Source organism: Engystomops pustulosus, chromosome 10, assembly GCF_040894005.1.
Source record: "Engystomops pustulosus chromosome 10, aEngPut4.maternal, whole genome shotgun sequence".
NCBI classification, from domain to species: Eukaryota; Metazoa; Chordata; class Amphibia; order Anura; family Leptodactylidae; genus Engystomops; species Engystomops pustulosus.
In genome coordinates, this window is record NC_092420.1 from 55,799,399 (window position 1) to 55,805,463 (window position 6,065).

The 6,065-nt window shown below is 50.3% G+C and overlaps 1 non-coding gene across 1 annotated transcript; it reads left to right on the top strand.

The window, feature by feature from the left end:
* Positions 1-2,310: 2,310 nt before the first annotated feature.
* On the top strand, positions 2,311-2,417 carry LOC140105287 (U6 spliceosomal RNA). Its single transcript, XR_011850526.1, has one exon. It is a non-coding gene; the product is annotated as a U6 spliceosomal RNA (small nuclear RNA).
* Positions 2,418-6,065: the final 3,648 nt, after the last annotated feature.

A 6,065-nucleotide genomic window follows, 5' to 3' on the forward strand; every position in this document is an offset into this window, starting at 1 on the left:
CCGCTGACCAACTGCACTTTTAACATAGGGGGGTGGGATTAATAACACACTTGCGACACAATTCTGTTGGACACTGCATGATAAATGTGGTGCACGGTCCGACGTTGCATTGGAAAGCCCCTTTAAGTACAAATTAAAAACTTTGTGTCTGAAAAAAAAACCAAGACTGAATAAAAGACAGATTCTTCTAGCAGAGGTAATGCCATGGAATAGAGCAATATACTCTAAAAGACAAAATTACAATAATATATTGTCAACCTCTGGGACATTCTATGACAATGAATAAAATGACATCCATAAACACACAGGAATCTGTTACAGGTAGTGACGACATGATGACCCTTTGCTCAAGCCGTCCATGTAAAATTGTAGCCTGTTAGTGATTATCATTGGCGGCCGGTGGCTAAGCAGGTCAAGTACATCACCCGATTAACACAGAGTAGTAATTAACAAGATTGCCTAATGCCATAGCAACCAATCTGGCATGCACTTTCATTGTGTCTGTTCTTCTGAATGGGTTTAGGGCACATTTGCACATTTTATCATCGCTAGTAAATAAGCAGGAGCAAGCAAATACACATTACTCCATGCTGAGAGAGTTCACTGTAAGGGGATTTGTAGAATTCTAGGTGGTTGTATAATAAAGCTTCCACTAGTGCACACATTATATAAGTTGCATACATCATACATGGGGCATTTGTTTCAGACGGCAGGTGAACCAGCGATAATGGGTATGTGCAATATGTTTGTTTTGATCCTATTGTGATAGGCTGTAACAAATCTATGTGTTTTTACAGTAAGGGATGCCTATTTTGTGAAAATTAATATGTGAACTAACCCAAGGTTGCATCTGGGAATCACAGGCACTATGCTCTTTAAACACTTGACACTGATCCCAGACTACCACAGAGACATCCTCCTCTTGGATTTATAGCATATCTCTCTGGGCACACCTCTCCCAGGAGAGCAGTACCTACCCCCATATATTATCCTGCAATACTTGTCTGATTTTGTGTAGTGCCCTTGTTTTCCTTTTATGTGACCAGCCTTTTATCTGTTTTTAAATTGTGTATCATTCGATTAGCTACCGTAATAAAATATATAATTTTTCTGCATTTCTTTTGGCTGGAATGGCTTTTTTTTTCTCTAGATAGGTGTTGCATTTGTATAAGCCAACCACATTGTATACTTAGGAGCTAACAATAGAGGTGGAGTAAGACAAGGAGACCCCATGGGGGATATACATAGAATTTAGATGATTTTGCATTACCGTATATACTCGTGTATAAGCCGAGTTTTTCAGCACAAAAAATGTGCTGAAAAACCTCACTTCGGCTTATACACGAGTCAAGAAAAAAAAAAAAACGTAATACTTACTCTCCGGTGTCCCGATCTTCAGCGTGGGTCCAGATCTTCAGCGCGAGGCTCCCGATCCTCGGCGCGGTACCAGGCGGTGGCTCCTCTTCTCTCTTCTGTAGCAGGCAGATCGCGTCCATGCGATCTCCCGGCGGGCGCACAATAAGATGCAGCGGTGTTGCGGCTGATGACGTCATCAGCCGCAACATTGCGGTATCATAGTGCGCGCCCGCCGGCAGATCGCATGGACGCGATCTGCCTGCTACAGAAGAGAGAAGAGGAGCCACCGCCTGGTACCGCGCTGAGGATCGGGAGCCTCGCGCTGAAGATCTGGACCCGCGCTGAAGATCGGGACACCGGAGGGTGAGTATTAAGTTTTTTATTTTTTTTATTCGCTTGGCAGGAGGCAGGCTGTATACTTTATAGGAGCAGGCTGTATACCTTATAGGGGCAGGCTGTATACTTTATGGGGGCAGGCTGTATACTTTATGGGGGCAGGCTGTATACTTTATGGGGGCAGGCTGTATACCTCTTGAAGGCAGGCTGTATACAACATGGGGGCAGGCTGTATACCACTTGGGGGCAGGCTGTATACAACATGGGGGCAGGCTGTATACAACATGGGGGCAGGCTGTATAAAACATGGGGGGATGCTGTATACAACATGGGGGCTGGCTGTATACAACATGGGGACTGGCTGTATACTACACGGGGACTGGCTGTATACTACACCCTCGGCTTATACTCAAGTCAATAGGTTTTCCCAGTTTTTGGTGGTAAAATGAGGAGTCTCGGCTTATACTCAGGTCGGCTTATACTCGAGTATATACGGTACTTTTTTTCCTCCGCCATATGTGTGTAGCTGCACTATCAGTGTATACATCATACACACTTTATTGCCCATGTTGTGGAAGTGCATCTAAAAGTATTATTGTATATAAAAAGAAACAAATTGTGCTTGTTTCGGGAGCACAAATCCTAAAATTGTAACGATACAGAGAAGATTAGCCTGGCCACTGCGCAAGGATGACACACAAATTTGTGAAGCATTCCATATTTTAAGCTAAAGCGCAAAATACCCCGTGTCGGCCACTGGAGGGGTGGGGGACCTTGATCCCTTCCTTAAGTGAGGAGGAGTATATGGATCTTATGGAGTCACACTGGTTCATCTCAGCCAAGTGGCAGCCAAGGTAGGGACACGGGTAGGCAAAACAACGGATAGGCAGGACCACAGGTTGGCAGGACCACAGGTAGGCAGTACCACGGGTTAGCAGGACCTCGGGTTGGCAGGACCACGGGTTGTCAAGACCTCGGGTTGGCAGGACCTCGGGATGGCAGGACCTCGGGATGGCAGGACCTCGGGATGGCCCGAGGAGGAGAGCAGGAACAGTGAAGACAGGACCAACCGTGTGGCACTTAGACCTGGCATGGAACAAGCCAAGGGCATCTTCAGGACGTTTAGAACATCTTGTAGTCGCAGGCTGGAAAGACTCTTGGGTAGCCGCAGGCTGGAGCGACTCTTGGGTAGCCGTAGGCTGGAACGACTCTTGGGTAACCGTAGGCTGGAGCGACTCTTGGGTAGCCGCAGGCTGGAGTGACTCTTGGGTAGCCTCAGGCTGGAGCGACTCTTGGGCAGCACTGGGAAGCTGCAGAGACACATGAGCAGCTTGTGGGATAGCTGGAGCAGCTCTGGGAAGCTGCGGAGACACTGTAGCGGCTTGTGGGAAAGCCGGAGCAGCTCTGGGAAGCTGTGGAGGCTGAGGCACCGCTGGAGCAGCTCTGGGAAGCTGCAGAGGCTGAGGCGCTGCTGGAGCACCTCTGGGAAGCTGCAGAGGCTGAGGCGCCGCTGGAGCAGCTCTGGGAAGCTGCAGAGGCTGAGGCGCCGCTGGAGCAGCTCTGGGAAGCTGCGGAGGCTGAGGCGCCGCTGGAGCAGCTCTGGGAAGCTGCGGAGGCTGAGGCGCCGCTGGAGCAGCTCTGGGAAGCTGCGGAGGCTAAGGCACCGCTGGAGCAGCTCTGGGAAGCTGCAGAGACTGAGGCGCCGCTGGAGCAGCTCTGGAAAGCTGCTGAGGCTGGGGCGCCGCTGGAGCAGCACTGGGAGGCTGTGGAGGCTCAGGTGGCTCTTGACACACCGGAGACTGGAGTGGCTCTTGGCACACCGGAGACTGGAATGGCTCTTGGCACACTGGAGCGGCCTGTGGGAAGGCCGGAGCAACTCTAGGAGGCTGCGGAGACACTGGGGACACCGGGACCAAACAGGACAGGCGAGATAGCCAAACTTGAGGTGGTTCAAACCTGGACCGGATTTTTGCCAGGAACTTGGTATGGGTAACCATGTCCGGGTCACCACTATCCCATAGAGGAGTAGCCCAAGTCAGGGCCCCTCCAGAGAGAAAACAGTAGACAAACGCTACCTTAGAATCTTCGATGGGGAACTGGGAGGACATCAGTTCAAGGTGCTGTGAGTACTGGGAAACGAATCTCTTGCACAATTTGGGGTTGCCATCAAATTTGTCAGGCAAAAAATTTCCGGGTCCAGTCTCTACTGCCGGAAAACATAGTGGGGTGACTGGAGGTAGAGTCGCGGGAGCCTGCTGCTGGGAGGCAATCATCCAGCGATGTGTGGCAGCAAGTTTGTCCAGTAGTTCTTCTTGGGCAGCAACCTCTTGAGACTGCTGGGCAATATGGCTGGGAAGATCACCCAGTAGCTGGCGTGGGTCCTTGGTACAGTCCAGGGCTTTAGCAGGATACAAGACCTCAGTGGAGGCTAAAGTCTGTGTACTCCCTGGACCACTGCGGGGGATAACGATGCTAGCCACAACCCAGGAGCGGAGTCTAAGTGGACTACTGATCTTCGCCAGAGCCCACCACAAAGCAGGATGGTCTTGCTGCGGCGGGGAGCTTCCAGGTCGCTCTACGGGTGCGACTAGGCCTGCTGTGGCAGCCAAGGTAGGGACACGGGAAGGCACGACCACGGGTAGGCAGGACCATAGTTAGGCAGGACCACAGGTTGGCAGGACCTCAGGTTGGCATGACCGTGGGTTTGCTGGACCTCGGGATGGCAGGACCTCGGAAGGACGGCTGGCAGGACCTTGGAAGGATGGCTGGCAGGACCTTGGAAGGATGGCTGGCAGGACCTCAGGAAGACCACTGGGATACAGGACTGCAGGACCACCACAGGACCACAGGACAGCCACAGGATTATATGACCGCCACAGAATTACAGGACCATCACAGGATTACAGGACCGACACAGGATTACAGGACCGCCACAGGATTACACCATGGGAACACTACAGGAACACGGGAACACCACAGGAACACGGGAACACCACAGGAACACGGGAACACAGAGGCATCGCTCAGGAAACTCTGAGGGGTCTGGAAACACTCAGGAATCACAGAGGCGTCTATATAGCAGAGCCGGGATGCCAGCACCAATTGGGAGGACACTGGCCCTTTAAATTCCTGGAGAGTCGGGCATGTGCGCCCTAGCATCGGGAGCGCACAGCTTCGGCAAGAAGCAGGAGCGCGGCCTAGGAGGAAGCCGGCGTGGGACCAGGACCATCACGGAATCCGGAGCCAGGTGAGTATGGACCTAGGGGAGTGGGGACAATGGCAGCAAGCACAGGTACACCCGCGATCTGTACCGAGGATTGTGGGTGTAACTGTGACAGTACCCCCTAAGGGCCTCTCTTCTGTTCTTCTTCAGCCTCTTCTTCTTCCTTTGCTTCTTCCAATTCTTCTCGGTGATGGAACACCTGAGGAGGAGAGCAGGAACAGTGAAAACAGGACCAACCGTGTGGCACTTGGACCTGGCATGGAACAAGCCAAGGGCATCTTCAGGACGTCTAGAACATCTTGTAGCCGCAGGCTGGAACGACTCTTGGGTAGCCGCAGGCTGGAGCGACTCTTGGGTAGCCACAGGCTGGAACAACACTTGGGTAGCCGCAGGCTGGAGCGACTCTTGGGTAGCTGCAGGCTGGAGTGACTCTTGGGTAGCCGTAATTCTTTTAGCTAAAAATTGTTTCTTTTACATCCACATAAATCACTTTTTATCTTAAATTACACAGCATCATCCGCCCCTCCCTTCTAATACTCTCCATGCCTTACTGGTCACAGTTCATGTCATGTGACTAGAGTCACATCATCTCAATTCCTTTAGCCTCTTAACAATCGCAAACTGTATCCAATGCATGTATCTGACAAAATGATCACATACATGGTGTACAGCTTTCTATTATTATAAGGCTAAAGGATCTGTGATGATGTCACTCTGGTCACATGTCATGAATGTAACACAAGGTACCATGTAAAAAAATTGACATCTGTACATAGAGCTTTATATGTCTGTAGTTGAATATTAGCAGACAGTCCCTAAGTACAAGGAGGCATGGCAGGGATTTGAAGAGACACAGAGCTGTCAGTCACAATAATGGGGTGTGGTTCACTGCCAGCCTGAGAGAGAGAAGAGTCACAGATCCTAGACATAAGTTATTAAAGCTAATTTGCAAATCAGAAAAACGTCTGTAATTAAGGTACAGTCCCGGACTACTAATTTTAGATGATATGGGGAGGACTTGTAACCCTTTATCAGCAGGCATTGTTAGTCAGAGTGGTCAAAATCCGGTGACAGATCCTCTTTAAATTAGTGCCAATTTTTTATAAAATTTCTCAATTTTTTTATTCAAAATATTTTGCTTTTCCAGCAG